General features: G+C 38.5%; 1 protein-coding gene across 1 annotated transcript in view; it reads right to left on the bottom strand.

Moving 5' to 3' along the window:
* The window catches only part of lrp1bb (low density lipoprotein receptor-related protein 1Bb), a 2,167,948-nt gene that overhangs the window by 915,790 nt on the left and 1,240,107 nt on the right, over positions 1-12,051 (bottom strand). The gene's annotated exons all lie outside the window — the stretch shown is intronic.

The following is a 12,051-nucleotide window of genomic DNA, read 5'->3' on the forward strand; positions in this document are numbered from 1 at the left end:
ACAAATACATAATTTCAGATTGACTGTATTATGTAGGAATTTGGAGAAACATAACATTAAATTATTGAAGTTTGCGTATTTAATTGTTTAATGATGCTGACACATTGCATTAGTTCAGTTGGGCTAAACATATTTTGATGCTAATTTTCGTTTGTACTCAGCTTCTCGTTTCAACAGTAGTTGTCCAGCGTCGATGGATTCCATTTGCCCTGATACTTTATTTCCCTTGTTGAATGTCCTGGTAGAACCTTTAATCATGTTCGTCGCTGACTGCCCCAAAATTGGCAGGGAAAAAGTCCAAGTGTGAATGCAGAAAATTAATCTTTAACAACATGTTTCACTTCATGTTTTTGTATGCTTGAAGCATGTTGTCAACTAACTAGATGTAGTTTGTTACTCTATAGCTGCCAAGAAATATGTCAGTAACATCCTGGAATGCCTTCCATGTGATATTCTCAGGCCCCACTGGCAGATCTTCAAACCACTTGTCATTAATGACATGTTTGACTTGTGGACTAACAAAAATACCTTCCTTAATTTTGGCATCAGTTATTTGTAGAAACATCTATATCAAATAGCACAATCCTTCACCTTCTCTGTTGTTTGTTACTTGTTCACTTGCAATAGCAAATAAAGGAAAATTAAAGTTATTTAAATATAATTCAGGTTTGATCAAAGTGTAAATGAAACTGGCTCTTTATACCAAATATTTACCTGAATCTAACAATATAATGTATCATTTGCAAAGTTTCAGAAAATGAAAGTAATTTATAATAAGAACCCCGCAGGGATCTACATTTGCAACAGATGTCAGCACAAATCACAGTGATTTATTCAAATCTTTAGACATTTTCCTACTGATATAAACAGGAACACCAAAGGATTATGTTGTTCCTCTAAACAACGACAGAAAACGCCCTTGACAATTATTGTATACTAGCTTATTTGTCACAAGTAGACAAAACAATATTGTTAAATTTAATTTAGCTTTCAAACTCTGTAAGATAATAATTTAAAATTTCAAAACACACATCCCATCTTATTAAACAATGTAGCTTAAAATATTCAGTAACATGTCATACTTCACAATGACCAAACTTAATACTGTAGCAAAAATAGGCATGATAATGCTTATATGAAATCCACTGGACTTGTGGAATACTTGAATAACATGAAAAATGATAGTTGACATCAGCTTGATTTAATTTAACTGTAGAAAGCCAGGGCAATATGGGGGCACAATGGTTAGAGATGCTACCCTCAAACAGCCAGTGTCCTCTGCTTGAAGCCCACACTCAGTTTTATCTTGTGGTCTTTGATGGTTTTCTATAGGGTTATTATCTGGATTCTTAGGTTTTCCTCCAACAACTAAAAGACATGTGTTTTAGGTTATTTGGAGAATTTAAAATGGCTCCATGTGGGTCTGTGCATGAGTAGACCCAGTAACTGAATGGTGCGCTGAAAATGGTAAGTTTCACCCTTGGCATTATTCTGTTGGGATTGGCTTTGGCTCCCATTGACTCTGCATCGAATTAAACATGTGCATGCATTGTCCCTTGCTTGTGACTGTTATGAGTCTGTGCAAAATGTGAAAATAAGAATGTCTGCTGTGCACATATTACAGGATGAACTTCAACATGAATGCTATGTTCTGTTATACTAGGATACTGATGGTACAGAGACTACCTTCAGAATCTTGGAACCATAGGTTCTGCCCTGGACAGACTCATGTTCAGCCTCTATGACTGGCCGTTCTGTATAATCTTGGCAGTTCTTCACAGGTGAACATCAAGGAATAGTGTTGGGTTGTTTATGTATTCATTTTTCATCCTCTTACCATTTCTTTTATTACATCTATGCTGATGATGATCAGGCCTTCCAAATTTTGGTTTAGATCTAAAATGACGTCTCAGCCACCTCATCATGAATGAATGAGGAGCATTTACACATACAAAAGCAATTCAAGCCTTCTGCCTCTCTCCTCTTTAATTATCCGATACTGTAAGTATTATACTGTACTTGATTATATCACCCACTCAGCATCAGCCAGAAACCTTAGGTTCTCCCTTTTTCAGTCAAACAATTTTTCTTTTTTACTAGTCCAGTCTTTTCACTTATTTCAAAGTCCACAACACACAATGTCAACTCAACACTTTATTTAAATGTGTTTGTGTACAGATACAAATGAAATCCAACAAAACACTAAGCACAAAATAATAAGCACTCACAACACAGTACAGTTTCACAGATGCAGATGATGCAGTTATGAAATGAAATCCCTGTGAACAGCCTCCTGAATGTTACTAAAAGTTTTGCCTTACTGCAATATTAATGTAAGTGAAAATTTGCAGAAGCTGGGAGCACTCCCCAAACAAAGATGTTTTATCAATCCATACGTAATCATATGAAGAAGAGGGCACAGGACAAGTTTGTAATTGTAATCTAATTGTATATTGAAGCATTGAAACAAAAACAGACCCAACATTTTATGGATCCCTTTTAAAAGTTGCACTTAATCTTGTCTCACCCAACAGCCCTTACAGCAACCAGCCAATCTGCACAATGGTGCAATATTCCTCTGGCTGCTGGGATTTGCAGTCCACTTAAGTGGCACTGCCACAGCGTTGTCTGAGAATTTCTGCAGCAGGTCACAAAATGTCACAAAATTTCCATTTAATTATTGAGGGCAGGCGGCCCTAATGGATGGACGGATATCCCAGACAGAACTGATGGTTCCTTACTCGGGCGGGAAGCCCCAAATAAATGGTCAGGCGTCCCGACTGGACATGGGTTTAATACCTTCCCTGGTCACAACAAAAAAAAAAGAGGACAGGGAAGGACCATCTCTGGAGGATGTTTAAATCACCAGGTGTTAGATAGCAATATCCTTCTACATCTGTGCCCATTTGAAAACCAGCAGGGAGTGCTGAGAGTTGTAGTCTGGCAGCACATTCCTGCTGGGGTCCATGAGTGCTGCAAGGGTGTGCTGCAGGGAGATGTGCTCCCCAATTTATTGGACTTCCATATGACCCGGAAGTGCTTCCATTGGGCAATAGCTGTGGCACCGGAAGTACTCCCAGGTCCTTAATAAAGGGGACTGCATGCCCTTATCCAGGCGAGTCAGAGCTAGAAGGAAGAAAGGTAACACTCAACTGGAGGAAGGCAGTGCAGTGGTGGAAGGAGAGAGTATTGTGAAGAGAGAGAGAGAGAAAACATTTGCTTGTGTTGTGTGTTATTTTGAAGGTATTGCGTTGAACAAACACCTGTTGATTTGAACCCAGGGCTGCATTTATGTGATCATGTTTGGGGTTTGGGGCTTGCTGATGGCCCAGTTCCATCAAATTTGTAGACGTAACATTAGAATATACCCTTTATGTGTGTGCTGACTGGTTTTAACTTAGATAATTCATGTGATATGTAAATGAATTTACTGTATTTCAGAATCTTATTATGTCATCATAGTCAGTTGGCTGAAGTGGACTGGCAGAGTGCACTGAAGTCTGTCCCTTCAAGCTTAGTGTAATAAAGACACCCATTCTGAAGTACATTTGAGAAGCTGATTGAAGATATTTCATTATTTATAGTATAGTATTCATTCATTATGTATAGTATTTTCCAAAAAAGGATGCAAGAAATTTGGAAGATAACAAAGAAAGCTGTCCATTTTAATCCAGTTTGGAATCAGGTTTAAAATCAAGAGCATGGCAATTTCTAAAAGGTATTTAGTGTACACTCTTTTTTATTTAACCCCACATTAACTGGGCATGTTAAGAGAAGTATTTTACACCTCATACTGTATATTACACAAATACACATATGACCCACAACATCAAAACCACTTGCCTAATATTTTGTAGGTCTCCATCATGCCACCAAAATGGCTAGGTACTCTACAAGACCTCTGAAGATGTCCTGTTGTATTGGGCACCAAGACATTAGCAGCAGATCCTTTAAATCCTGTAAGTTGCAAGGTGGGACCCCCAAAGATTAAACTTATTTTCCAACACACCACACAGATGCTGGATCGGAGACTGGGAAAGCCAAGTCAACTCCACAAGAATGCCAGGACCCAAGGTTTCCTAGCAGAACATTGCCCAGAGCATCACACTACCTCCAACAGCTTTCCTTCATCTCATAGTACATTTTTTTGCGTGCCATCTCTTCCCCAAGTAAAACAACCCAACTATCCACATGATCTGAAAGAAAACATGATTCATCAGATCAGGAAATCTTCTTCCTTTGCTTCATTGTCCAGTTCCGATGCTCACACAATCATTATAGGTGCTTTCATGCTGGACAGGGGTCAGCATGGGCACTATGACCGGTATGTGTCTACACAACCCAGTTTGCAGAAAGCAGCATGCACTGTGCATTCTGTTATTTTTCTCTCAAGGCCACCATTAATTTTTTCAGCAATTTGTGCTACAGTAGCTCTTCCGTAGAATTGGAATAGTCAGGCTAGGCTTTGCTCCCTACATGCATCAATGAGCTTTGGTTGCACATAACCCTGTTGCTGGGTCACTGGTTGTCCATCCTTGGACCACATTTGGTAGGTACTAACCACTGCATACTGGGAACACCCTACAAGACCTGACGTTTAGGAGGTGGTATGACCCAGCCGTCTAGCCTTCATAATTTAGCCCTTGCCAGAGTCGCTCAGAATCTTACGCTTGGCCATTTTTCCTGTTTCTTGCCTTCAAGAACCAACAGTATATTTGCTGTCTAATATGCACCACCCCTTAACAGGTGCCACTGTAACAACATAATCAATGTTATTCACTTCACCTGTCAGGGGTTTTAATGTTGTGGCTGATTGGTGTATAAAGAAAACAATGCAATGCTAAAATTATCCACCATCCTCTCTTATCATCATATGTCAAAGTACTGGAATAACTAATAACTTTAGAAGTCCATTAGCACAGAAAGTTTGTAGTGCTGCCTTCTAAAACTCCATCCATCAATACAGGCTCTATAAATGACCATCTTCTAGTCAATCGCTAAACGTAGAACTCCCAAACACATTTCAATTAATGACTGTTACATTAATTGTGACGCTTGAAACAGACATATTACCCCTACCATTTTTCCTGCTTTGTGACCTTTGCTGTTACTCAGTTTTGAATACAAAGATGAACTCCAACAGAATTTCACTTAGTCTTTGAATATGCCTCAATTATAAGAAAGTGGGAAATCAAAACCCTGCAAATTCAGAGTTCTTTTTCAGTAGTCTGCTCACCATTCTATTCATGAATACATTTCAATTCAAATAGACATACTCATTGCTGACTCATTTTTTTATAACATGTATTTTCTGAAAAATAAATCACACTGTATTTTTACAAATAATTCAAACTTAAGCAGGACCTAGGATGACCGCTCTTGAACCATGTCCCGTCCATACATTTTAAAACACAGCATGAACTTACAAAAACATGCGGAGGTAAAAGCTAATGGATTATCCTGCTGTTGCAACAGAATTTCATGTAGTGGGACCTTTCATGATATTAAAAGGTGCATATAACACACTATAGGGAAATGCTTGCATTCTGTGCTTAATTGTCTTCAATATAAAGAGAACAAAGGAATGACTAATTGAAAGCTGCCCTAGAAGTAGATTCTACTGATATTAGACAACACATTTTGTAAGGGTAGGAAGCTAAATGAAGATATGATCTTACACTGTCATAGTCATTACAATATAAGAAAGTAACCAGCTTCTTAGATTAAGGAAATATATTTTTTCATTGAGGAAATAATAAAGAAGGCAATAACTGGCTCGTTCATGTAGCATAGAGTATATTTAAAGGCAGATATCTCAGCATACGTATTGTTACTGCAGGTATTTTGTGTGCCTATATTTATTGCCCATAGCTCTTACACTCCTATAGTTGAACTCACAAGCAGTGTTAATGTTGTATACATATTTGCAAATATCTTTTTTAGGACATGTATATGGATTATGAAGATATCAGATGCATCAGAAAAACCTAAGAAATATGATTGCATGGGTAAGCTCTTTAAACTTATTCTTTATTTACCTGAACAGAATGAATCTCACAAAACTCAACTGGATATACAGTATAGAAAATTGATGAATAGTTTTATGAAAGAACACAGATCAGTTTAACATGCAGTATAAATTGTGCAAACACAAATATGAAATAAACAGAAATGTATTGTCTCCATGGTGTTTAACCGCACAACATAACAGATAATGGCAACAAGATAATAAGACCATTGATGAAGATAAAAAGTGAAAAGAACAAAATAATAGCTTAGACAGAATGAGCACAGGCAGCTGTCTCCAGTAGATGAAATATTAAGTTATAAAATATTGTGATGAAGGTATAATAATTTTTCCAAAAATTCAGATCTCATCTCATCATCTGAAACCACTTCTCCTGGTGAGGGTCACAGTGGCAGCAGACCAAGCACGTCAGCTCACACTTCTCTGTCACCAGCTACAAATTCCAACTCTTTCCAAAACATTTGAGAGATACAATCCCTGCAGTGTGTCCTGCGTCTTGCTGCCAAAACCAACTCAGCTGGCTCCTCTCAATCCGGAGGAGCATTGCCACAACTCTGAGGTTCCCCCAAATTGCTGAGCTTCTCAGCTCATCACTGAGTGTTAGCCCAGCACCCTTGCAAAGAAACCTCATTTCTGCCACATGATACTCACAATCTCAATCCTCTGGTCATTACACACAGCTCATGACCACACGTGAGTACAGGGATACAGATCTTTAGACTGAACTCCTGCTTTACTGCCACTGACTGGCACAGTGTCAACAGAACAGCTGCTGTTGTTCCAATATGCATAGAGAGCTCACACTTCCTTCACTTAAGAATAAAATCCTGAGATACCTGAACTCTTCCACTAAGAACAGTTCACCACTTCCCTCATCTCTAGAGAGAGCAATCTACTGTTTTCCAAGAGATAACCATGAAATTACAGTTGGAGGTACTGATATTCATCTCTGCCGCTTCACACTTGGAACAAATCGCTGAAGGGTATAATGAAGTTCTTAGTAAAATGTGGAAAAGTAAGCAAAATCATCTGCATAAAGGAACAGTGCTACCCCTGGCCTCCCCAATCAAACACCCACAACCACAGTGAACGAATTTAACTAACGACAGGCATTCAGACACAGCTCTCACTGCATTTACATAAGGAATGAATACCATACAAGAGCAGCCCTGTTACCTCCTAACCCTTCAGCCCATTCCACAACACATGCTTTTTCCAAATCTACAAAACACATGTAGCCTGGGTTTAGATAATCCTCCAGAAACTGTACCATGGTCTACTGTTTTATAGCCAGGATGGAATCCACATTGTTCTTCCTGTATCTTTACCTCAAATATCGGATGCAGACTCCCCTCCAGCATGCTGGCATAGGCCTTAGCTGGGCAACAGAGGAGTTGGAGCCCTTACAAATCAATTGATTGGCTATAAGAAGTCTGCTAATACAGTTGGTAGACCACTGCATCACAGCATTCTGGACTCAAATCCCAATCTTGGATGTTGTCTGCATGCATTCTGCCCATGTCTGCATGGGTTTACCCTCCTCCTTCCCTAGTGTTGAACATGTCAGGGTTTTTTGTAATTCCAAATTGACTTTTGTGCAATTGTGAATGTAAGTATTCACGTGAGTGGGCCCAGAGTTAGAATGGCACCATGCCCAGTGCTGTGTCTTCGTTTTCATTCATTAGGGACCTAGCCCTGAACTATATGAAGTAGGTTTTTAAAATGTTCTGTTATGTTCTGATGTTCTGCACAGTGTGAATGATCCGATTATACAATACATCACACAGTCTTTAAGACTGGCATTTTCAGAGGAAACAGGGATTTCTCTAGTATTATGGAACACTTCTCAGAACAGCATGTGATAAATGCCAATGGACATTCTATCAATATTGTAGGGCTTGTAGCTGATTGAGTGTAACTTGGAGCTGAATGACTGGCAACTGTTAATTGAGCAGAAAGTAATGTAGTATGGGTTCTATTGACCACTTAGGCCTCCGCTAAAGGTGAGAAGAAAAGTTAAGGCAAAATCTGGTTGGCTCTGTTCCTACATGTTTCTCTAACTACAAATAAAGACTGATATAATGTCTAATATTTAGTTTTTCTCTTCTCTGAATCATTTACTTACAGTATATCAGATACGTCCTGCTTGATTGTTATATCCTGTTAATATCTCTTTTCACCTTATGTTGTTTCTCTCATGTCAATCAGTAAAGCACTTGGTGGCATGGAAGTCTGCTAACTATACACGTGTGTCAGGGTTCCACCAGAGTGCAACTGAATTATTTTTTTCTGATTTATTAATCATTTTGCTTTGTTATGTTATTGCTGTAGGGCCCCTGATACTGTAGCTGCAGGATTCACCCTTAGCCTCTATAAAGGTGGTGTGGGCTTTGTCTTCTACTCAACTCCTATTCTTGTATTTTTGATTGTTTCAAGTTCTTTTTTAAATTATTTTGTCTTCTGGATATTTTTGTTCTGTCCTTGGTGCCAAATATTGTCATGTGAACTGGATTTGATTTGGTTTTAAGGTTCCTCAATATAGTAACATTTTGTCACCTTTTGACCATTATTTTGAATAAACATCAAAACTCATTTTAGGCCTGTTTAATGGGCCCAAACTTCATGACAGTGGGAATAATATGAGTTATAAACCAGGTAAAAAACTGTGATTACTATGAAGGAATTAGACAACTCTGAATGCCTTAGTGTCTATTCCGCTCTCTCAGAGAAGGCACAGGAAGCATTTGAAGAAATGCACACCCTAGAAAGATGACTACAACAACAACATCCATCCATCCATTATCCAACCCGCTATATCCTAACAACAACATTTAATTTATATAGCACGTTTTCATGCAAACAATGTAAATCAAAATCCTTTACAAGATTTCAAAGAGATAGTTATAAGAAAAACAATTAAGATTAGGCAATTATATTAAAGAACTAGGGGGGCTCCGCCCCTTGCTCACTTTGCTCGCCCACCCCCGGGTTTATTTTACCGGATTTACAATTTAAAGAGATTGTTATTTTCATGGGAATTGTTACATATGCATTATTTTAATGTTTGCTTTAAAACTTTTGTAAAAACAATACTTGTTCTTTATTTCCAGCCCCGGGCGTGGTTAAATCTCTTTCTCACAGGACATATAATGCTGCTGGTGTTGTGAAGGGGGGGGGCGTCTGAATGCATGCTAAGGAGATGCCGTCAGATCAGCTACTGTCTTCTTGCTGCTGCTGCTGGTGAGCTGCTTGTTCTGCTTGTCAAGCTTTGCGTCGATCATTTAAAAGCCTGTACAGCAACTGTCCTTTTGCCAATTCATGTCTCTGCCACTCGCGTTGTAAAGGGGGGGGGGGGGGAAGTGGGGGGGATTGTTGGGTGGTGGTTGGGGGAACTGAACGCATGCTAAGGAGAAGTGGTCGGACGATCTGCTGGCTTGCTGCTACTGGCGAGCTGCATGTTCTGCTTGTTGCTTGTCGCTTGTTGTTGTTTTAAGAGCTGGGTGCACCTGAAGTGTGTCTGCCAAAAGCATTCCAACAACTGCTAGGTTAGATGTTTGTGAACTTGTTTTAAATGTTGTCTCACTGCCTTGTCTCGCGTGACATTAAAGTGTCTCTTACGGGACGTCAAATTGTCTTCCGAGAAGATCACGTCTCGTCTCCCTAGTCTTCCTCTCAAGATTTTTTTTATAATAGAGAGATAAGTAACAAAGAAAGAACAAATAAACAAATGAATCTAAACAATCGTAAAAACAGAATAAAATATCTAGTAGAAGAGCAGCGTCATTATATACAGCGTCATGATGTAAGTCTCTAAGGATGAGTCTGGTAATAAGGTCAGATAGCCGGGAGGGCAGAAAAAACAAAAACACTCCAATCTAGCTGGAGAACAAACAAAATCTGCAGGAGTTCCAAGGCGAAATGAAGGCACAACCCCAACTTGCCACTGTCCTGGGGAGAAAGTACAACCAGAGGAGGATGGAGAGATAGGGAGATGTCTGCTCCATTCAGTCATAAGGCCCATTAATGTAAAAATGACAGCCAGAAAAAAGAAAAGGTAATATGGTTGTGACCATGGAAAGAAAACTCCACTAAACAGATGACCCTGGGATAAGTACATAGGCTAAGAAGAAGCCTATTTTGCTAACTGAGGCAGACATTTTAAGTTTGATTTCAGTCAGACAACAATTTCAAGGGAACTCACTAATCATGGGGCCAGAGTGTGGCTATATGTTGGAGGTTAATTAGTGCATGCAAGTAAGAACTTCACTTTACTCTGTACACATGAAAATTACAGCCATGGAAAACTGTACACAGGATGTAAACAGCACGTCACCCCAACTGTCCGCTTAACAGAACAGGTTAGTGCTGTGGTTACTACTACTGCCTCCAGGATCCAGCATGATTTTGCATCCTGTGCTTTTCTCATACTTTGGTTTTCAACCCACATCTTCCTTGCATTGTTAGGTTGATTGACAATTATAAATTGCCCATGGGTGGGTATATACATGAATGAGCCCTACAATTGCCTGGCACCCTGTACAGATCTGGTTCCTGATTTGTTCTTAATCCTGCTATTGTAAGCTCTGACCTTCTTTGATAAAAAATTAGATTAAACAAATCTAAAAATGTTATTGTAGGTTAAAAGATGGATAAATGAAAGCATTTTGGTGAAACTTAAGAAAAAAAAATCATGTTGTTCCATCCTTCAATATTGATGTTAAATAGATTGGTAAATTATTATTCCAACTGCAACTCCACCATGGCTGTAAATAAACATTGTACAGACCTTAGCTTTCATTTTAGATGTATCTTAAATAATATGTGGCAGTCATGCTTCAGTCTGTTTTCAAATCGCGAAGCACCTGCATGCCAGATCTTCAAATCCCAAAGCCTAAATTCTTTATTCTTTAACGCTAACGGTTGCATCGAGTGACGTTTCAACGCTTCTGGAATATTAGCTTGTTTTTTATTTTTACTGACATTCTGACAGCTCACAATCATTGATTCTCCACAGACTGCTTTGTCCTGAAATTCTTTTTGGTAATGATGTTTTGACAGGCAGTTATCTTATGCAGACACTTACTCATGTGTATTTACAGCAATGCATGCCTTCATTAACTCAATTAACTCCAATCTTTTGTCAAGAACATTGTTATATGCCTGTTGTGGAGCAGCAGTGCATCACAGTGAAAAAATGGAGTATGAATGGCAGATATTGTGCAGCCTTTCACTGTGTTTTTCTTTTTTTTTTTTTTAAATGTCAGATGCTAAGTGTGTCTTGACCTGATCAATACTCAAACCAGTCACCTCACGGAAATGTAACAGGCTTGATGTTGTGTGTAGACATTCTATTCCATGTAAGAGATATCTACACTAATATACTCAAAAATGCCACTGCAGCAACAATTAAATCCACTGTTTTTGTCCACTTTCACATCTGAAATGATGGAATATAGCTAACAATTAACACCTATAGAAATTTCCAGCCCTTGTAGTAGTGTGTCTTTAATTACATGCTAAGTTTTTTTTTCTCTGCCTGAGACTGAAAGAAGAATAAAAATTTCAGCAGTATTTTTTTTCTTCTTTTTTTCTTCTTTATCCCTTATATAGCCTCTGGGTACCTGAGTTGCTTCCAAGTTACCAATAAATCAGAAAATGCGATCTGAGAAATATCAAAATACCCATTTCACTAAAGGCTAGCTCTGTAATATAAATGATAACCTATCCAAAAATAAACAAATAAATAAATAACCAAGAAAATAAATATGCTAAAAAAGAGTTGTATACTATAAAAATTTCAACTGTAAAATCCAAGTATGCAGCCATTTTTTTTAACAATATCATCCATTTCTTAAACCGTATTTAACTAGCTCAGGGTCAAAAGAAGTCAGGGCCTATCTTCTAGCAACTGAAAGCCCTGGAACTCGGGAAGCAACCTTGGGCAACATGCTGCTGTGAGATGAGTATGGGGTGAACTGACATGAATAGTTTTAATTGTTTAATCCTTTTTCGTGGTTGTGGAA

The sequence above is a fragment of the Erpetoichthys calabaricus genome, chromosome 8, assembly GCF_900747795.2.
Source record: "Erpetoichthys calabaricus chromosome 8, fErpCal1.3, whole genome shotgun sequence".
NCBI classification, from domain to species: domain Eukaryota; kingdom Metazoa; phylum Chordata; class Cladistia; order Polypteriformes; family Polypteridae; genus Erpetoichthys; species Erpetoichthys calabaricus.